Consider the following 23,579-nt stretch of genomic DNA (forward strand, 5'->3'; position numbering starts at 1 on the left):
TTAAAAACGGCTGAACCAAGACCAGATTGAGACACAGAATAGATTAAAGCAAAAGGGCCACTTCCAATGTAAATACAAAATGTGTACGGCCATTTTGCCATTGGTGATATTATGTTTATACACAACTAATATTAATAATGTATAGACATATAACATAATACTGATTAACCAACGAGATATTATTACCGTGTAAATTTGTATCAGTGTCCGGGACCTGATTGAAATACACATTACTCAATGAATACTGGTATGAAAAATCAACGATTTATCGATCTGAATCCAGAATCAACTTAGGCTCAATTAAGAAACCCGAACGGAAATTTGCGCTCATTATTGCCACATCAGTAACCTACTACGCGATACTGTGGTACTCGTTTAACTTGGACTAATGCTCAAAGATTCGGAAACGCTTTTAAGTTCAATTGGCTAATGAAAAACGCGTTCAATCGGCGTAATGAAGGCATGATGCACGACAAGACGTTATTATAATAATCCAAGACGGGTCGGAGAGATCGATTACGGTCGGGACTGCTGCAGGTGACTACAAAGAACGCCGGGTTACGACGAAACCCCGAGGGAACCCCCAAAACAACGGCGATCGTATTACCAGCACCATTACAAGGGTAGGTACGCTTCGAGGAAACTTTCTTTAAGCGAACAAAAACCAAAACCCAACGGGCATCGAGACAATATATGAGATATATTATAACAAGCAGTAAATTTATTGCGGTAATTGCGGGCGGTCGCATGTGTGGTACACATAGACGACAACCGGCCGACTTAACTTGCCGACCACTTGCAAGCAAATCGAACGTTGCCCGTCGGACGACTACGTTGGCCGAAGGGTCCGATCGAAAATAAACGCTTGTATTATTTACTACCTACACTTTTTTTTGTTCACAATAAAAAATATTATAATTCACAATAATAGCAACGAGCAATAACCGTTGTCGGTGGTGGGGCGGCGGCGGTGGCGGTGGCCGTGGCGGGTGTATGCTTATATTATACTGCAACAGACCAATAGGGGGAGTAGGACGAGGGATGCTTTAAGCGTATCGACCGCCACTCGTCTCCCTTTCTCGCCCCGTGTGTATGTGTGTAGCCGACCCTGTCAATCGCATGAGTTTGGTGGTGGTGGTGGTGGTGGTGGTGGGTCCCTCTACACGCCGAGGGATGGGGATCCCAAATCGGGTATAATATTTTTTCCTACAACACATCGGTGTGATGGTGGTGGTGGTGGTAGCATATAGGGGTAGGCGAGGGAGAACGGCTATAGCGCTGGACTGTTCCCCGCCAAGCCACGGCATAAGGGGCGCGATGACGGGCGGCAGGGACCCCTCGGCAACGGACGCCGCCGCTTAATAAAACAACACCGCCGGCAACGCAGTTGTCGTGTGCGCTCACGCCGATTTGGTCGTTTCCCATCACATCGTACAGCATTGTAGACTTGAACGCATACCAATTGTCTCGTCGGGCAACGATTTCTCCGTTTTCGTTTTTCACGAGAAATAAAACTATCACGTTTTTTTTCCCCCAATATACTCGCGTCGCTCTAGTGCGTTATTGTGTAAAAATAAAAATATATATATATATATATATTTATATATCTACCGATTCTAGTCCCTTGTGATTCCGATACGAATTTATCGATAATTATTCTTAATTTGTTTTTATTAATAAATTCTATTAAAATATATTTTAATCGATAGCTCTCGTCGCTACCTAGCCGATAGTAAATTTCTAATACAATAATATTAGTGTATTCAGCATAACCCGTGGTCGTCCGTTGCTGCTGCTGTTGCTGCCGATCCTGTTGCAGTACCTACTATATATATATATATATATCTGTTTTTCCTTTTGATGAGTCAAGGTGAGTAGCGCGCGCAAAGAAAACGCATAATAACAACAACACCTGTTCGACGCGACTCGAAGACGGGTGGAAGGGGGAGGGGGTGCACGAGTCCGAAGACGGTCGTCGGTTGCCCTTTCCTTTCCTTTTTTTTTTTTTTTCACCGGTCGCGCGTCTCCCATAACGCCCGCGCACGGCTCCGAGGTATAAGCACAACCGGAATAGCCTGCATTCTTTCCAAAGTGTACATACGGTTCGAAACAAAAGAACGGATATAATATATAGGGACAACAACAGTGTACACCGTGTTGTACGAGGTAAAAACCTATATTGTAATATGCTTTGGTGTCAACGACCCTGGCGATCCGCTGCTTTTGTAACATCACGATAACATTGAGAGTATAACCGATTTTTTTTTACTATCAATCTCGTTTGAATCCGGCAGCGCATTTATATCGCGTTCCACCGGAATCGACATCTATAGTGTTTTCCCGTACACTGTTATCGGTTATGACCAACGATATTTTATTCGTATACCTACATAAAAAAAAAAAACATGTGTCGTTTGCGAGAACAAACTGTTACCAATTATTGAATCAAAAGCCGACATAATACCGTTAAATTATTCCATATCTACGTTTCTTAGGATGAGTACTGAACATACAAATCAAATGAAACTTTCACTAGACCCAAAGATAATGTCTGACTGAGACCATTTAAATCATTGCATATTAAACACAGAAAAAAAGTAGAAAAATGTCCTAACTTTCATGTAAATAGTTTTAAACATTTTGTTTTAGGGTATTCTTTTGATAAAAAAAACTACCAATATATATATATATATATTATACGTATATCACATTATTAAAAATTACTTTTCAACAACACATTATGAATAATCGGCCAGATTAATATAAAAATATATGATTGGTACTAATTGATATTATTGTATCAACGATACTTTGATATTAATTTTGCCCACCTCTGGTGACATTAAAGGACGAGTTATTATCCAAGTACGTCTCCTACTACAATGTCGACTAACTTTGTCTGTGTATGGCCCACCTCGAACACGTTTGGCATTATACGTGCTTCGCCATGTGCCGAACAAAAGAAGTTGTCTGACAAATATTTTGTTAAGTTACTTAAACACAAACGACGCTTTAAGCAAACATATTTTTCTAGATATTCGCCCACTGCGGAAATGAATAAATTTAAAAAACCAACATTTGTCTCGCCATATTTTGCCGTCGAGTTGTGTAATATATTTTTTTCACGTGGAAGTTTACTTAAGCCGTAGGTATACCACTAAACTTTCGTTGCCCAGCCGAATATGTAATTATGACTACACCCTTTTTCGTCGTCGTCGTAACGATTAAATAATAAAATTATTTAATAACCCGGTGGTAGACGGTCGGTGGCTCCATTAAGCGCAAACTTGTTACCCCGTTTGATAAATTACCATCGCATTAAATTATTCTACGCGGCAGACTCGGCGGGCTATCTCCTAGGTTTGGCGCACACAATGTCCCCAAAGAAGATTTCGATCTCTTGACTTTGGCTAGACAAATTATTATATTGTGCTCATCGTCTTAGACGCGACCCATCGGACATCTTAATGAGTTTATTCAAAATTCGCTTCACATTTGAATTTACCTATAATTAACTCATGATTATCTTAGTTCGACGAATAATCTTTCTACTATCTTCAATTAATACGAATTATTGATTTGTAATTTATATGCGCTAATTAATAATTATCAGTTTTTTTTATTTGATTTGGTGCAACAAAAAAAAAAAAACAATCCCTAGAAGAACGTAATACTTGATGACCTTCGAAAAACACTTTTACCTTGGATGTATAAAGCTGATTAGATATTTTTTTTAAAAATGTCTACGGAAACGTATTGCACTTGATTTTTTTTTTTAATTTTCAAGTATTCCCAATTAACACTAATTCGTATAAATTAAAATATATTAACGGTGATTATGTCTTAATTCTAGCGGGTTTTGACCAAAAAAAAAAATCATATTCACGGTTCTAGTAGGAAACCACGGAATTCTATTATATATTAACAAAAAATCGGTCGCTTCAATTACATATTAAATGCACAATCGTCGCTTAAAGTTTAAACCGCTTTTGTGCGTCATAGATACAATGCAGCTAGGTCGACAATTTTTGTTGTTTGCCAACGGGATAAATATGGTTTAGAAATACCAACGAAAATTCGTCATGTTTAACGATAAAATTATCTTTTAAAATATTATTTAATATGTTGTATGTATTATGATAATATTTGTTTAACACAATTGGTTGTTTAAGAGCGCCAAGTCGCTCTCACACTCCACTATATAGCTTCGCCTGTGTTTATTTTCAATAAAATATTTTTCGTATGTAGAAATTTGTATGACATCACGGGAATCACGTTCTGACTGTTGTATGAAGTAGGTACCTACCTAATTACTCAATCTTCTGGGTCGGTCGGGCGCTGTGATTTATATAATAATAATATGTTAAAATATTATATACCCACAATGTATAAGCTCAAAGTTACACAAATCGTGTGACCCAGTAAAATATATTATAATAATGTGCAACAGTGAAATCAAATAATTTACAAATAATAATAATAATGCGCAACAAACGCGTACAACAGCGTGCTCGGACGAAAAACAATAAACCGTATCGGCGGCATCCCACGCGCTCGTATATTAAGTTCATGTATGTATATAATGATAATAAATACAAAATAGGACTAGTTGCATCTGCAGACTGTACATTTTGTAAAGCGGCGTGGCGTGGCAATGACTCCATAACAATCAAATATATTAATATTATAATTTATTGATCGATCACTATTTGCTAACGTTCTATGGTGCGCTTCTCCTTTGTTTTGTGTTTCACATAAGCAATAACGACGGCGCGTTTCCTAGAAGAAAAAAAAGAGCGCCTGAATTCTATCATATCGTTAATGTGTACATTATTATTTTATATTCGTGTACGATGATAATATGTAAGCGAGTGTTGTTTATTTTTGAACCGGACAAATGAGTATGTATGAAAAATAAAATCTTAGAAACGTCTACCCACTGCCGCATATACGTCCGGAGATCATAGTTTGTACGACCGAGATGACGTATGACCGTGGTGTTATTCATCAAACTCTGCGCGCCGGTGTATGTTGATAGCATCTCTCTCATCCTTTATGTTTGTTCGCATTGCAATATTATTGTCTGCGGTGTAGTCTATCTCCGCACCTGTGCGTCTCCCGGACAAACGGCGCTGGCAAATTCGGGTTTCGAGCAATCGCTTTCACGGATGTTGGGGGGGGGGGGGTTAAATAAGAATCCCACGTCTGTCATGACAAAAAAATAAACAAGAAAAACCTATATGCGGAAACGCCGCTCTAATTGGACGACGGCGGGGTGGGGGTGAGTATCTTATAAATTGCACGAACGAACGACAGGCCGGTTTTCCGACCGGTGGTGGATTTATGGTTTTCTTGTCTTAGGGTGCGCCGAGAGCTGTGCAGACTGCCAAAGGGGAGGTGTACAACGTGAAAGGAAAATTTATATATATATATATATGTACATAATATTATTCCCTTCGGTCAATCGACAACGACTCGGTGGCAACGGGGCAAGACGGCGCTGTCAATTCGCGCGCGCGCGCCCGCGCCAACCCGGCAACGCGTTTTAAAAATAATATTTCCCCTGGCCGTCGTACTGGTACCTACTTCTATGCGTTATACTATACTTGTACATGTATTTTATCCGACATTTCCCTTGGCGATCGTCCAGGCACCGAGAATAATAATAATAATATCATCCTATACAAGTGTGATCGGCTCCGGCGAGTGCAATGCATATATATGTACACAAGATTCGCACGGTATATATAGAGAGACGAGGATGGCACGCGAGGAAACGACATGTTATTATGCGATGATAATATTTTACACCATGGTAGCCCAACAATCCTCGTACCTCACTTAAATTTGAACACACTCTTGGTTGGCTTTAGCCCTGAAATTATCCTACAGCCCGTAATCGGGGTACGCCGTATATGACTCAAATAAAAGCAGCGATAATCCGCTGCCGTTTTTATACCGTCAAACGTGGTCTCTATGACGCGATATACTTTATACAACGTTAGATTTGCCAAATGTATTCGAACCAGGACCGAATTTAAACGTGTGATGGCTTCTGCGCGCAGTATTATCTGAATAAGTCGTGAAAAAGTAGGAATATGTCATTTTTTATCGACCGTGAAATAATCGGAAAATCGGGAGGGGAGGTGGTAAGCATCCCTAAATCCAAAATCCTAAACCGAGTGTCTTCCCGTTGAAGAACTAGGTATAAAACAAAATCACCAAGTGCCTGAACTACTTTGTGACACACCCTGTATGTGAGTGTAAACGTAACCGAGTGTTCCGACCGGTCGCAGTGCGTGCTAACGACATTTCGAGAGTACACCTAGTAATAGTATAACCTCACCCAAATGATCTGATTAAAGCTCGTTCGTGGCGCGAAACCATTTATACTCGGTCGCAATTGAAATTTCAGCTTTCTCGGTAACGATATTAATTAATGTCACGGTTGCGTATGGTTACCTCGACTCGGTTAAACAACAAAAATATTAACGCGAGCAACAGGATATTTCGTTTCCCACCGAAAAGCCAATCAAACTGAAAGCCGCGCAACGGTATACTAAAATTGATCACCATTATAATATTATTAATATTGTTATTATCGTCGCCTGTCGGTTTTAGCCCGTATTGAAATACAGCGAATTCGTCCTTCCGAAACCGCAATCGTTCCTGTACACTGTGCAATGTATCTCGACAGCGTTTTTCCTTGTCCAACCATACATACCGAACGGGTTGTACCGTGTGATAGGCAGGTAATAACAAATAAAAAAAATCAAAACCGACAACGAATTATATACAATATTTTTCCCTCGTCGTCTCATTATTACCCACTCGAAAAACGAGAACAATTAACGTGTTTAGGGCGAAGACACACACACATACATACAAACATAACACTCGCAGAGACACTTAAATGGGGTTGTTGACACAAAGGTCGACGAAATAAATGGTATACCGTCGGCGGTGGTCTGTGTAAGATTTGTGCGCAAACATTGGACAATATTATTATTATACTCTCTGCCGTTTAAAAAAAAAAAAAATAATAATAATAAAATAAACCGCGAACAACGACATAACCCCATAAGTCTCGTGCATACAAATATATCATTTTTTTAAGGGTTCTACAAAACCGTTGCTCGGACGACGACGGTTTTGCTTTCTTGTTTTTTTTTTTTTTTTTTCATTCGGTGACTTCTATTTTGACATTCTAATTCCTTTCCTTTTTTTTTTGTTTTGTTAATACATCCACGTCATTTCGTTGGAATTTGATTTGGCCGGGATCCCGAGCGTTTTTCTTGCGGGTCAATGTTTTTCTTGTATACGAGCGTTTTAATAAAAACCATACGTTAACAGTAATTAATTATGCATTCGTCACGCTCGTTTCCGGAGTGTAGGTACCCAGGCGTCGCCTTGCTCGGGATCAAAATTTCTAGCGATAATCATAACGACAACGAACCCGAACAACAATTATTATTATAGTATTTGAATATATTATAATACACAGAAAAAACGTTAGGGTTTTGGCAACCCATCGGATCGGTTTAGACCCACCACGTGTGTTTCCATACGGCCGCACACGACACACCACCAACAACGGGCAGTTAAAAACCTAGCCTTTTTTTTTTCATACTATGTATGTAAATGGTATGCTATGGTATATTTAGTGGAGAGTTGGAGACCATGTGCGTCCGAGTATTATTGTAACGACGAGAGGACGAGGGCGACTGCACATAATAATATTATTATCCAAGACGGAGAAAACGGTATTTTTAGACGAGCGCCAGACGCCGGACACTTAGAAACGAGAAAAACAAATCAAATAAAAATAACCATAAATTCACCTTTGACATGGGAAATGTCTCAAAAGCACCGCACACCACACTCGCACTGCCGCGGCTTGAACTTAACACACTACAGCCAACGGTGGCTTTGGGTTTACGGTTATTAATCCGTTTACTTCCATAACTGCTCAATAGAATAAACGTTTTGTAGTAGTTTGGACAGCAGCTGAGTGTGCTTATAGACAATATAATATTATTATCGACTTGAACCGTACAACGCCGTCGAAAACTTTTATGTGGCTAAATATAGTACACAAACACACCATAGGAGGGATGTTCGTCTGCCACAAACTGCGCCTACGAACACTGCCACTGAATTGCGTCTTAGATAAGCCAGGACGTTGACCGTGCGAGTGCACGCACAAACGGCGTTACCATAATGCTTGTGATGTTTACTCTCGTGACTATATAATCGGCGCACAGGGTACATAAATTAGTGCTCGCCGAGACGTTGCATAATAGCATTGAAGATTTGGCTTGAACCTTTGATGTCGTCGGACAATTTATTGGAATCGGGGGGGGGGGGGATGTGAGAAAATCGGATTAAACGAGAGCCCCGCCTCGTCTTCTATTGTTGTTGGAAAGAGATCAATTTTACAGTGACGATTTTTAAATCCGGATTAATTATTTATGTATTTCACTTCTATAAACATGTTAGACGGTGTTGATAATTGTACACGACACTGTAACAAATTTGTGGATATTTATATTTTCAAACCATTTATCTAAAGGGGTTTGATTATCAACAAGACAATGCTCAGCGATTGTTTAAATAGTGCTCGTTCGACTTCTTAGATTTCGATCGCTCTTAAAGGTATGCCGCCGTGTGCATAGGTCGCTTCACAAAAAATACATTCAGAACCGCCACCGGCATGGTGATAAAATGTTTAATTAAAATAAGTTCTGTTATAAATGAGCTGATGCGGCCTTGGACACCGCGGGTTGAGTAACAAAAAAAATACCTAAAATGTAAATCGGTTTCATATCGTCCAGTTGCGTCTCTCTTTTCTACTTGACTATTTGACTATTTTCCGACCCACCGATGATTAAAATATATGTGACGTTTAAAATAAATATTTAGTTTACTGCTGGTCTCTTCATTATACCAGGTACTTTTATTTAAAATTTAATTATTCTGTTATCCCGAAGAAAGGTTGAGGTTAATATAGGTGAGCCGAGAGGGATTAAGATAGAGATTAATTTTGCAACCACTAAGTTTCTGCGGACGCCTTTGTTAGTACGTCGTGTATTGCTCAACTCGCGTCAAGTATCGCACGGAAAACGTACTATGTGTAAATATAAATAAAATTAACGTTCAGGCCGAATTTTGTCGTCTTCGTTTCCAGTGTCTGTAGACATGACATCGTGGCCTTTCGACACATAAGTGTGTTCTACCGACCAGCACAATACGTTCCAAAATACATTTTTAATGTATGTACTGACCCACGTCCCTTAGACCTGTGTTCAAACCCTAGACTCGGGATCCGAGTCTACGGAACGCACTAGTTACAATAGAAAAGAATGTCGAACCGACCTTGGGTCCAAAGAGTGTACTCAGACGATAGAGGAAAAAAACGTTTATCGTTTCAGACGCACATCCGCGACACGTTTGCCTATCGCGCTATACCATGCGGACGTCCGGCCCCGTTTATCGGCTCTAGTCGCCATCACTATCGTATTAAAAAAAAAAAAGTAAAATAATAATATGATAGGCCACTGTGTTTCATCACGGCAGCAGTATATAATATTCGGTCTATACACAGACGGACGTTGCATGTAAACACAAACCGTTTGTGGGTATTATTATTTCAGAGTTGACGACGCGTCCGGAACGTATCGAGTGATCGAAAAACCGTAAGTTTTGATCCGTCCGTCTACCCTTCGCGTGCAGAAGAAACAATATAACATTTATTATTACTCGGAGAACAGCCGATCGATACACACAACTGGTTCGGAATCGAATTAAAAATATCATGTAATACCAAATTATACTATGCGAGGTAGGTATATGTGACATGATTATTATGATGATGGCGATGGTGAAAAATATTATAATTCCAGTGGAATCTAATAGTTATTATTATCGTTCGACTGGAGTGCGGCGCTGGGATGTTGATCGATCGGCAAAGGGGAGGGGGTTGCGTTTCTCGTATATTGTTCGCACGTACTGTTGGCGGTATAGTATTTCGGGTTTTCAGCGACATTTGTCACGGGCGACACAATACCCCCCGAACAATTTTTTTTTTTTTTTTTTGTCGCCGGTTTAACTGGTTTGCTTCCACACAACAATAACACACGCACACTATATACACACGTCCTCGTTCACTGTATCTATATGCGTATGTATATATACAGTTCTTTTTTTACCCCCGCGATCATTTCCGAATAATGACATTTTCGATTCAACAAGCTAAACGTTTCTATTATCGACCGGGTAGCGTCCCGCTGTGCCGTGCCCCGCAAAGGCCGCTGCCGTACAGTGTTTGCTTCGCCTAATGTCGGAATTATTAATGACGCCCAAAGAGTATGCCCGTTGTAGCGGTGGCGAATGTTCGGATGTGTGTTTGCCAACTTCACCTGGCTACATAACGCGCGTACCTATATGTGTGTATACCGGGTGCTACAAAATAATAATTCTGCCGCCCTTGTCCCCGTCCCGTCCCCCGAGTTCACGAAGCCACGTTATTAATAATCGTCGAATTTATCAGGAGTCGGCCGAAGCCGACGCGGATCCCTTAAACTATAATAATATGTGGCCACGGCCACGACGGTTCCGCCGTCCTGGTTTTGCCATGAGACTGCACAAAGATAAAAAAAATAAATAAAAATGTATGTATAAATTGTATATGCGTGTAAGTGTGTACTCTTGCGGCGCGCATACGGTAGGTGGGCACAGCGTGCAAATGAAAATCCCTTAAGACAATTTTGTATTCGTCGAATGTGTGTACCTACACCTTTGTGCTCCCTAGGGAATTTTCCGGTTGACGGTTTTCGCCGCAGACAGACAATAGGACGGAATTTAACCGCATTTTAAAACGTCCTTGGGGCAAAGGTTTTTTTTTTTTATCCAAACGCTTTTGAATTTTCAGGTCGGTTCTCAGATGATAGGTGTTCTGTGTGTTTTTTTGTACCTAATGTCGTACCGTCGTCCGCGTCGGGGTCACATACAAAAAAAAATTAAAACGAGTACGTTGAACTGGTGTTTTCCCGCAACGCATCAAACGTACCTACTCGGAATTATTAACCGGACGATTTATTTTGTGTAATATACATATGAATGGCGAACGACGTTGGACCATTGTGTGGTAATTCATCACAGCCGACAATTTCTTCTCCTCTGGTAGTTACCACACAATAATTATAGCACTATTACAATATGTAGTCTTGTGTCTCGCACGCAATCGACACGCGGCGGCCACTTATCGAATTCGATTTTATTTTTATTACTACTATTTATTTGACTGGAGATAATTTTTTTTTCAAACATTCAAATCCCACAGACTGTTTACATTTTTTCATCGCGGTCCGTCCATCGCGCGGTAACCATTTTTCCGTGTATAGGCCGTCGGTTGGGCCTCACGGAATTGAACCGATGACGACAACGTACGTCGTCGGACGACGAGGTGGGAGGGGGGGGGGGTGAGAGGAGAGGCAGAGCGAGGAGATGATGATGGCGATGACGGGAGGAGAAAAACAGCTAAACGTGTGTAATGTGTTTTTGTAAAGAACTATGTTCAATGATGACTAGTGCTTCTTAGTAGAGGCCTCGTGCCTGCCATAGCAACAAGTGTGTTTGACGGACGTAAAACGATCCGTTGATAAAAATAATATATTATGAGTAAGTAAAAACGATTTGTTTTTTTTCTCTAAATCTATTTCCCTCTCTCTCTCTCTCATTGAAACTTGGCATCGAAGTGTTATCGGACGGACGTTAAAAAAAAAAAAAACATTTGACTATTCCGCGTTTTCCTCTTAAAACGAAAATGTGCGACCAGACTGGGAATAACGATCGATTCGGAAACGCGGCCAGTCTGCAGAATAAATTTGTACGTACCAAAATTTATTAACCATCATTGGTAAGTGATTTGAATCTTTTAACACTACCGGTCCGATTTGAACGCGCGTGGAAAATAATATTGACAAATCGAATGATACATCATTCAAAAGATACTCGACAATAACCCGATGGCTCGTTAATAAACTATGCTGTCGTTCTCCGCAAAAAAAATTATCCCAATTTACTTCCCGTCGGGTCGATCCTTCGCCCGTGACGTTGATATTTGTTGATAATCCGGAGATACGTTATTAACATTTAAAAATAAACACACACAGACAGTCGACCGTCATTTGTCTCTATGTATGGGGTAAACTCGCGGGGAGGGGGCGGTGACGGACATTTTGTTTGTTTTTAATTAACGGAGACGGGCAGGCTTTATATTAATACAATATAAAGCCCATCTACAACTTCCCTCCTAGAACATATAAAAAAAAAAAAAACCACCCGTCATATTTCTCCCACACAAAATTTCAGCGACTCACAAATGCCGAAAAAATAATCCAACAACGTATTTTTTTTTTTCCACCCTTTAGTATAATATATATTTATATATTATATCATACTAGATTGTTTACTATATAGGTGTAGTGCGTTTTATGCACCGTACAAGCATATAATATATTATATATATATACGGATCGTCTGCGGGCTTTGAACCCAAGGTGTATGCACACACACACACACACACACATGACACAGTCTACATAATACATATATAATATATTGTGTATATAAAACATATTATCCTTTGTTCCATACGCATACACACACATTACCATTATGACGTGCCGCCGCCTGTATACGCATAATGTAGCCGGTTAGTGGGAGTACGTTGTGCAGTGCAGGAGAACTGGTTTGTCCGTCGTCGTCGTGGTCTTGAACGTGAGGGGACACAGGGGGTCAAGTGGTGGTGGTCTATCCTGCTGCACCCGGGGGACGACACCTCGTACTTCGGCCCTGTGAACGTTTTCGCTCCACTCCCGTCTCATCTATATTATGCATTTTGCACAATAGTAATCCGATATACGATTTTGGTGTTATTATTATTATTACAATTATTATATGCGCGGCGGCGTTGAGAGGTCAAAGGGACGTGAGAAGAAAATATACCATATCGTCGTTGGTCCCGGCGTTTGCTAGTGTGCGTTATAACCGTCTCTCGCGTGTGTACCTATGTGTATTATTATCTCTGTAAAATAATGATAATAATAATAATAATAATACCTAATAAGAAAAATGATGATAATCGTTATAATTATTGGGCGTTGCTGCTCTTCTCCGGGACGAGTGGTGGTGGTGTTGCCACTCGGGCCGACGCACATACGACAGGCGTCTGAGAAAGAAAAATTGTAAAAAAAAAGAATTAAAAATGTAAAAAAAAAGTCGAAGAATTTGTTTTTGTGCGTTTTTGCGTCGCCTCCGCATTGCTGTTGCCGCCGCCGAGTAAATCGTGCAATGACCTTGCGGCGGCGGCGGCGGCTACGTGTTTTTTCTTAACTCCATAAATTTATTGTTCTCTTTATTTAATTTCTTTTTTTTTTTTGTTTTGCACCGAACTGGCAGTGACTTGTTTTATAATATAATATTACTAGCTTGGTTTTTTTGTTTCAGTAATCAGAAAATTACTGGCGTGCTTTTCTTTTCTCGCATTCTGCCAAACGGTCTGCGCCGGTTATTTAGACATTAATTGTATGATAATAATGCCAAAAACCGAAAACCGCTTTTAACTGAACGATAATAATGAGCAATAACATTATTATGATGAAAATAATAACGCGATAAAATTGTATACATCGTTAGTATTTTTTTATTTTTCATAACCAAAGTGTAGGCTTAAGCTTTACGAATACATGTATTAACATGCATGCTTATCAGTGGTTAACCGTAAGAGACTATCGTATAAGCGGTTTTGTTTTGGTATTTATTTTTTAATAACGTACATTAGACAATATTGTATAGTAATCATTTTAACATTCTGTAGCGCCTTGACGCAACAGTGTATTTTTTCTTAATTATTATTCCTTACCGGCCATTGCCTTAGTGTAAAAATATATTAGTTATTATTATGATCGACCTCGTTGGTAGATTTTTCGACTCTTTCGTGATTTATGCGTTTTCAATGAACTTGGACTACATCGTGTGTTATCGTTGCGAAAGCCGTCTGCACGTTCATCTCTTACTATTGCTATATTATTATACAATGGCAACCGCCACCACCGCCCGGCAACTTACTTACACGACGACGACGACGTTCTTTATTATAACACAATGTGGCTCGCGCACAACATTACAAAAATCATATTGTAATGCAGAAATATAATTTTTTTTTTTTTTATGTTTGTTATCTTTCGTTTCAAGTTTAAACGTATATTGTCTGTATACAAACACATTGTTGCGATGAACTCGACTTGCCAAATTCGACAAACATTCCCATTGTTCGCAAAGCCCGTGCACAGTTATTATAGGAACACTAATAATAACAATTATTGTCTCTTGAAACTAACTTTTCCTCCACGCCGCCGTCTCGACACTCGAGTTATCAAGGGCGAGAGCCGTGATTATTTCTGTTTAAAGTTTATTTTGGATCGACGACAAACGAACGGTAATAAACCTTGAGCACATCCCCGCACGTGCAATCCGACACACAAGTGTTTATAAAATTGTCGTTATCCATAAAACTTTTTGTTGTTTAAATAGCAAAGTAATTGCATTTCAACTCATTGAAACCAAGAGGAGGATGAGGGAGGCGTTATAGTCACTATGTAATATTGTTCACCGCTTGAGGTGAATCTAGAACTCTTCCGACCAGACTGTGTTTGTGTATGCTCCATACAGCAAAGGTCATTGAAAATAATGTAGTCGTTGAGGTAAACCACAACGTAGGTGTCTAATACATAAATACTGTTTTATCATCAATTCCGGGACCAAAAAGCGAAAGTAAAAAATGTCGATTGACCGAGTAGCATACATTTGCATTTTTAACGGATTAGCGAATAAAAAAAGAATTCCGGCGACCGCCGTAGTGCATTATCAATAATAATGTATTATTTATTATATTTATATTGTGTAACAACCAAAATAATATATATTGGTTGTTTCGTATGAATATATGTACACCAGCACCAGATAGTAACCGCCAGAGGTAGACTTATAGATTTTCCACCCTATGCAAATGGTACTATCCGACTTATGATTACAAATTCATTTTCATGTATTGGGATTGTAAAAACCCCTTTAAAAAAAAAAAAAAATCCGATTCCGACCTTTACACATTTCCACCCTAGGCAACCGCCCAAAATGCCTGCTCGTAAATCCACAGCTGGCTATGACTTGTTTTTATTTACAACAAAATTCTATTGGTAATGTTTAGGCACGACATACTGTTATGGGATCTGATTATCTGATCAACCTCACGCAAGTTTCGTACCTGCTTTTTATGTATACCGGAACTCGTTTTATAATGTATTTCGATTGTCAGATGAATTCTTTGCCGGTATCTCGAGATAGCGCGACATAATTTTTTTTTTTTTTATCTAGACATTATCTAATCGTGTCGCCGAGTAGGTATTTTTATGCAATAGTCGCGACCGACTTTGATGTTATGCTGGCTGCTGCGCACTTACGCTGTAATACAATAATTATTGTGATTTGTGGCAACGGTCTGCAGCCGTTTTGTCTGAGCAAAGCGGAAGCGGACACTCGAGGTATTTTTTTTTTTTTTGTCTTATAGTTTCGAAAAATATCTGCGGTGTGTGTGTGTGTGGGTGTATACTTATAGGCGATAGAAAATAGCGCCGATAAAAAACAAATAACAATGGTAATGAACACACCGTGGTCGCGCATTTCCTATGTATTAATATCGTATAGAGTACAATAATGACCATAGTCGCTCTTAACGCGTTTCCCGTAAGAGTAATCCGAGCCCATCCTGCGGGTATAAGTACTAAGTGTACCCAATACACGTGGTGTGTTATATTATGTCCTGTTCGACGCCGCCGTCGCCGATATTTCCTCTGTGTCCGCATCGAAATGCGACACTTATTTTTTCCCATGTCGATCCTCCATATCACATATATGTATAATAATATTCTAAGACGGTGGTAGTGTGTATGCACGTGGTGAAAATAAGCCCGAGTGACACCTTGCCGACGTCGCAACCGCCGTCGCCGACTTTAATGATTCCAGGCACTTATATGTGTATACGGTATCCGCTTTTTTTTCCGTGTGCGTTGGACGTTCCCCTATTTTGTGTACACACAGATCGCCGACGAGACGAGTGGGTACAAGGTTTCTTCGTCGCGGTGTATACGCCCTCGGTCCGTGTGTATGTGCACGTGACGCATACTGTACACCAATAATTATATTATTCGTGTCTCGTTGATAAATCATCCCCTAGCCGCCCAAGACCCCCAACTCATTGGGCCGTTGATGCGATCGAAGAACGATTATTGTTTGTCACGTCAGCAAGACTCGTCACATCAGCGTTTTATTTTATAATTTTTTTTTTTTTTTTTCATAAAAGTTCATTATCGGCAAAGCGATTAAAAATCATTGTACGACGGCAGATAAATATATAACCGTGTACATTTATTTATAAATATACATATTATAGTATGTGCTCGGAAGAGAGTTTATTGCTCGTTCTGCGTAAGAGAGATAATAATAATATATTAAAAAAAAAAAAAAAAAATTATTATTATTAAAGAGGCTAATGGTGTCACACGTACAGAGTGTAATCGTAGGTTTGGCGCGATAAGGGAATATCAAGCGCGGGTTTTATCATTGTTGTTGTGCTTATTATTATTATTATTATAATATGTACAGAAATCCATAAATTCTAAACAGTACATACTGCATAGCAAACACGAGTGCGTACACAGTATATTATATACACCGGCGTGTACATGCCGGAGGTGGTATTTATTGAGCTTCGGTAATCAATTTCAAAAACATAGACTTGAAAATCGAGCGGCAAACTATCATTATTCGAGCTTTGATTTTCAATTGTTATCACTTCATAATAAAACACTTTGTTCCGACTTCTGGTGATTTTCAAATATGATGTATACACATCTAACGGCTATTCGTTGACTCGCTGAACATTTCCGAGGACCGAGGAGAGCGGTCGCTGTCGCCAACAACGATAATAATAAAAACTACTAATAAGACCAACTTGAATTTTCCAACAAAAACCGACCGTGCAATAATTAGTATTGCGGCGACGTACAGTCGTAACGATAACTGCTAATATATATATATAATAAATATATATATATATATATATATAATACACGGTGAAACAACAACAACGGTTTCATAATGCAATTAATATTGTGATTGTAAGCACTCGAGTTACATATTATTATTGTTATACATGCACAACACGGCCGTCGCTGCCGGCGGATCGTGTCGAGGAAAACGCAATATAATAATTGAATACAATAGTTTTACACGTTACTGTGTTTTATTGATAATCCCAATATTGTTATATCCTACACCGCGGCAGCAGCTGTCGAAATTTCGGAAAGAAAACCTAAAATGTTCAATTAATTAGTTGGTTATTACAACATTTTAAACACACACTACTATTGCAATACTTGTACGAATATCGACATAATATGTTCATATTGGAAAACGTTTGTGTCAATTTCATTTTTAATATTCTCTCCCCTTCCCTTCCCTTCCCTCCCCTCGTGTTGACCGATTACGTTTCGCGCGAATTACAAAATAACTATAATATTATGTACACAAAACGGCATTCGTGAAAATTAAAATAATATTTGTTTACTAGCGACAGTGGGTACACAAATAATTACTACGATTACCGGCTTGGTTTTTTTTTTTTTTTGTTGATTTTGCAATGCAACCGTTATCGCGTGGATTTTCATAAATATACAAATTTATTTTTCAATGAAATTCAAATTATTACTGTTGTGCGTTGAATTCCAAAACTCGTTCGCACGTGGTTAATGCTTTCTGCAGTATAGCGGTAATAATAATAATAATACAGAGTGATTCACCAACTCATTTTTAATGTTATTATTATTATTTAACATGAAAATGACTCACCGTCGTTGAGTTATTCTTATGCGGAAGTAGAGGCAGGCGGAGACTAACTGTTCGGTTATAATAATTAAACGGTCCACCCCCGACCCCCCCCCCCAAACTCCTCAAATCGCTCTGGTAGTTTTACTACGCCATTATTCATCAACCATTATTTAACCCCCCCCCCATATCGTGTCTGTTAACTGTGTTTTAACAAACGTCGCGTTATTAGATTTATTACAGATCACAAAGGTACTTAAAACATTAGAGCATTTTACGGTGAACTAATTATCCAAAATGAAATCTAATCATACCAGTTACAAAAAAAAAACTATCTATTGCCTACATAGTAATAACGTATATTATTTTATTATAATAAAATAACACATTGTAAAATACATTATGTAGTAATTTCTGTTAGTTTTATCATTATCAACGTATGTATACATTATTTTTTTGATTGGAAAACAATTAACACAAACGTTTCAATTGATCGATTGCTAAATATCATAAATTATTGTCAAAATATTTAGAAAATGTTTACATTTTTCATCTGACGTTAATCTCGCATAACTTTATAACACTCGAATTGATATAATTATTTATGTGTAATTTTAATGCTCGACCAACGACAATTTGATACCGCCGCAGTTGACCCACATCTATACCTAATTTAAATCTCTCGCGAGGGTCGAAACCGTAATGTCAGTTTTCGATTTCAAATGGAAGTGTGGTGTTTTTAATTACAAACGATCATTTACCGTTAATAAGGCCGAGCGCTAACTAGTTAGAAAGTTTTAAACTTATGTTTTTTTTTTCTAGTAACTCGTAACATTACTATTTGATACTTTTTAATTTTTATATACGTTAATAACCAATATTTAACTGTCCGGTTGGATTTTTATTAGTGCACAAATTACGAGTGTCACAGTAACTTTCCAAGTTACCCACTGCGAATGCAGTTGACATCAACAATGTAAGCAAAATCTATACAAAATATTACAATTGATATAGAAAATTGCACAGTATGCGAAATAAAACAAATAAAAAAACGGAAGAGGCCTATAACAACCGCCTTACGTACACGGTAGTGTAATATTTTCAAAATTCGACACCTCTTCGTTCGGTGGGCGGGGTGGAGGGGGTTTCAACTTGCAGTATATAGGTGGTGGTGCACGGTGAGGAAATATGTAAAAAAATATACTTCCGAATATTTCCGTTTAGAATGTCTCTAGAACCTCCGTTGTTGAGACGTGCACGTTAAAGGGACCCGTCTTTTACATGGTGGTGAATCAATGCGTTTATACGGGGTTACGGTCAGATGCGGTCGTCGCCGGGTGACAGACGGGGAAGGGGTGAAAAACGCCACAGAGAGAGAGTGAACTACCTAATGAAAATAATATTTCAAGAAAAAAAACACACACACATTGCATGCATACAGCAAACGCTTACGGGAACGTGTACCGGCAGAGAGCGCTTAGGTCGGCCGGGCCGGCGCACGGTCGGGTCCCATCACCTGGGCTACCGATTCTCCGTCGTCGCCACCGCCGGCAGACGATCACGCAGTTCAGTAGATCGGCCGGTTCCCACCGTCACATATTATATTCGTGCAGACGTTCTCCTCAACGTGAGCCGGTTCAAAAAAAAAAAAAAAAAAAATATATAGATATATATAACGATAAAAAAAAAAAATATATCTAATCGAGAAGAAATTAATATTTATGTTTTTTTTTTTTTTTTTTCATATTATAATTTTTAAACGTGTTGTCCGCTCTGTTAAGTTTTTCATTTTATCAAATAAAAAAAATAGTAATCTGACCGTAGAAAAATTATACCCCCGTCGGCGCTAGGGAGTTGAGATATATAAGAGAAGAAGTCGCATCGTTTTATTTATCGTCGTCCACACTCCGGCACGCGTGTGCGTTTAAAATAAATATTATAAGAAAAAAAAAAATTAATAAGAAGTTTTGTTATATTTTTCCTCGCTCGCTCGCTCGTTTGTTTGTTTTTTTTTTTTTTTTTAATTTTATTTTATAAGTGTTATTATTATTTAATATTACATTTTTCTTTACGTTTTAAAATATCGCCTTCGAAACACGGTTATTCTACGTGTCGTTGTTGATGTCATTACTATTACGCATCACGAACACTGGTACACACGCTTAACTACTATACCACACCAGGACGACTTTGGTGGTAAGTTTAATAAAAAAAAAAAACGGTCACTTCAGCAGCAGTGTCCGTCGTCGCAGTCGCCAAATAGGCTTTTATCGGAATAGTTGTTTGACTTTATTATTTTTTTTTTATATTGTTCACTCCTATTTATCTCGGTCGACTGTAATATTGTTAATTCCCACGTTTTTATCGCACCAGGCGCGGAATTTCCTCGTGTCGTGTGGTCGTCGCCTTTTTACACCCGCCCGCCCGTTCACCGTGTGCCGTGTGTATAATAAAATGAAATATTGTTATTGCCCGCGACAATGTAAATATAGCATCGACTAATGTGGAAAAATTGTTTTTTTCTCTGTTACAGAATGGAATTGAGAAGACCGATTTGTTATAATTTGTTGAACAGTGTCAAAGGTAAGCACAAACGAGAAATTGTTATTTTTATCTTTACCCCGCCATCCGTATCAAATAATAATTAGTATAATATTGTACTGTCGCTTTATTTGGTCGGTCGGCGAGGGTTCCGTAAACGGATATCGGCGGGTAAAATATTATAATATTAACCAAAACTTATAACTTGCGCGAACCAACCCTTTTAAGTCTTTTTTTTTTTTTGCTGTTTTCGAGTTGGGTTTTTGTCGTGATTTGAACAAATTGTATTTTTATACAAAACGTGTTTTTATTTATTTTGACCACCTACCTATCGTCGGCGGCCGCCTCGTGTTCTCGCATTCCATCACACGGCGGTGGTGGTGGTGGTGCATTGTTGGTTTTTTCTTTTTTTATTATTACTATTTACTGGAGGGAGGTTAACGCGTCGGGGTCCGTCGTTACTCGTTTTGTTAGTTAAAAAGGAATCAGCTGGTAGTAGAGGTACCTTTGTGCGATCCGTTTTTACCTGTACCGCCGTCGTCCACCTTTCGGACTACCCTAGACCCGTAGAAGACGACGGTATTTGCGCAGTTGTCGCCCTCGGTTCGTTTCGGTAATCACGAACCGACGTTGTTTTTGTGCTCTGTGGCAATTAGAAATTGTTATAAATTATATATATATATATAATATATGTATGTATGTATTGTTATCGTGGTGTAACGTCGAGTCGATAAACCACACACACACGCGCGTTTGTAGCGTAATCGCACCATATTATTCGTCAGTCGACACACGCACAGAGAAAAAAATTAAGCAAAAAACGACGACGAATCTGCTGAATTTCGATAAACGCTTTTCCACAAAATTCGAGTAGCCGTTTATTCGCATTAATCGTTTTTTCTGCCGAACCGGTCGGTTGTTTAAAATAAAAAAAAAAAACATTTTTTTTTTCCCCAACAGTAATTGTTATCATCATTATTATTGTGTCCCTCTCGCCGCCCGGCCCGTACATGCGAATCGATGATGCAACACGCGCGATATAATTATTATTCGCTCGCTCGGATTTTCGAGAACTCGTCATAAGCGCAAAAAAAAAAATGTGTCAACGCCTAGAACAAATCCGTATTTTTCCCCATTATCAGCGCATTATTATGTTACTCGTGATAATGAGAATATTTTTTATTAACGTCGATGATAATGGCAGCAGAGGAGGGTGGGGTGGTAAAACGTGTGTGCGGGCGCTATGCGAAGGCACGTGGTGGTGGTGCGCGCTACAGTCGCCTAACCGCCGCGTTCTCTCGTATGGCGATGTATGTGTGACCGGTCGACAACCTCCCATGAGATCATTTCGTCTGCGGATCGCATTCGACCACCGACCAATCCGTTTTGTTGTCGTACGACCGAGATCGTCGTCGTCGTCGTCTTACCGACCAATGTGTGTAGCACATCCGACCCGGTCGTGTCTTTGTTTGTCGTCGCCGCCGCCATCGTCTGGGTAGGGGCACGTTCTTTGTTTCGGACGGATGCCCTCCGTTCGTCCTCCGCCGCCGCCGCCGCCGCCGCCCGTCCTTTCGTCCTACACCAATTATTATTGTTGTTGTTACGGTCGACCGGAGAGGCTCAGCCGCCGACGACGTCACGGTCCATCTCTGCCGAAGATATTACCTTTGTCCTTCCAACAGGTCGACCACCCCGTGTTGTTCTATCCAATGCGCGGCGTTGTCGTTGGAAATCGTTTAGTTGCCGACTCCCACACACACACACACACACACTCATTAATCGTGAGAAAACCGTCATAGCAATAGGTACCTATTTTTCAAAAAAAAAAAAAAAAAAGATGTCATAATCCAAAAAGAGGGGGCGGACTTGTAACGAGTCTTCGTCGTCGACCGCGGTGGTGCCGCCGCCGGCCTGGAGGTTAGGGTCATAATAATATAACATCACGGTGTTTTCGTGTGTTTCTTTTTCAAGGACGACTAGACTTTCTCCCGCCGCCACAGCCTTAACGTGTACAGTTGAGTAACGTCCGCCGCGCCGCCTCAATTTTTTTGTTTATGTAATCTCTCTCTCTCCGTCTCCTTTTCTCATTCGAGTCGCTCTTTTTATCTGTCCGCATCTCTTCGATCGCAATAATAAAACGCCGGAGATCCGACCGTGTCGTGTGTATGGTTCTCGTTGTACGTGCATCATAAGCGGGGAGAAGCGGTAAAGCAATACCTTCTTAACACTGCGTTACCTTAACACTGGAAACGGTTTAATAGCAGCCTACTCGAAGTGTTCCTTTTTCCATGCGTGTATTATATTACAGCCATATAAATATATGGCTATAATGTATGTAATAAATAGAGAACGACTTGCGTGCCGGGGCCACCGTTGTGTATGCGCAAGAGTATTAAAAAATAAAAAAGGACAGTGAAGGGGAGGTAGGTAGGCTCATTGCCGCGATAATAACATTAGGTCGTGCGATGACGGCGGCGGTGAGTTAATCCAAACACGACGAGTTCTTCTCTTGTTTAGGCCAAAAAAAAAAACCAGCTGGTGCCAAACCCAAGCGACGGCGAACGGCAGCTACCGGGTGGTACCAAGACCGTTTTTATTAGTAATTTTTTTTTTCTTCGTATTTTTAGAATCTCACACGACACACGTGGTGTCTCTCCGGTGTTGCGCTCAATTCGAAATCGTGGCTTATGTTGATACTAGGTTATTGCATATACCTAATTTATTATGTTATCAAATACTTTATATCTTTAAAAATATAAATGAATTCGATTGGCCTCCTTCGCAGTGCCATCGATTGTTTTTATTATCGAAAATTTAGGGGCCTAAATACAAAAACCGGGTATTAAAAAGTTAGGTTCGTGGTATCCGTCGGCAAAACGTTTTTAGTAAAGCGCTCGCACACGGTTTGTGGAAGCAGTCCTGGGGAGATGGTGGGGGGGGGGGGGGGGTGGGGCACGAATCCGTGACTGTAGTAATCGTTTGTCGATGAATTAACCAACCGAAAGGAAAACATCCTTAGAAGGACAAACCGCCGATGACCGTCGGCTGTTATTTGTTTTTAATATGTTTTATGTCAATACCGGTGGGGACCAATT

The 23,579-nt window shown here is 39.6% G+C and overlaps 1 protein-coding gene across 4 annotated transcripts in view; it reads left to right on the forward strand.

The window, feature by feature from the left end:
* Positions 1-1,679: 1,679 nt before the first annotated feature.
* LOC126841958 (brain tumor protein) overlaps positions 1,680-23,579 on the forward strand; it is a 34,580-nt gene continuing 12,680 nt past the window's right edge. The window contains exons 1-2 of one of the 4 annotated variants that reach the window (XM_050578781.1): positions 1,680-1,870; positions 20,477-20,526. The gene's annotated coding sequence lies outside the window, so the exon portion shown is untranslated. Of the gene's footprint in view, positions 1,871-9,718; positions 9,842-11,611; positions 11,918-19,669; positions 20,140-20,476; positions 20,527-23,579 lie in introns of those variants that run through there. The other 3 variants (XM_050578782.1, XM_050578780.1, XM_050578779.1) reach the window with 3 other exon arrangements.

The sequence above is a fragment of the Adelges cooleyi genome, unplaced genomic scaffold (assembly GCF_023614345.1).
Source record: "Adelges cooleyi isolate 19-005CV unplaced genomic scaffold, UGA_ACOO_1.1 ACOO_flye_CR_arks_rails_tigmint_CR_PRNA_41, whole genome shotgun sequence".
Lineage (NCBI taxonomy): Eukaryota > Metazoa > Arthropoda > Insecta > Hemiptera > Adelgidae > Adelges > Adelges cooleyi.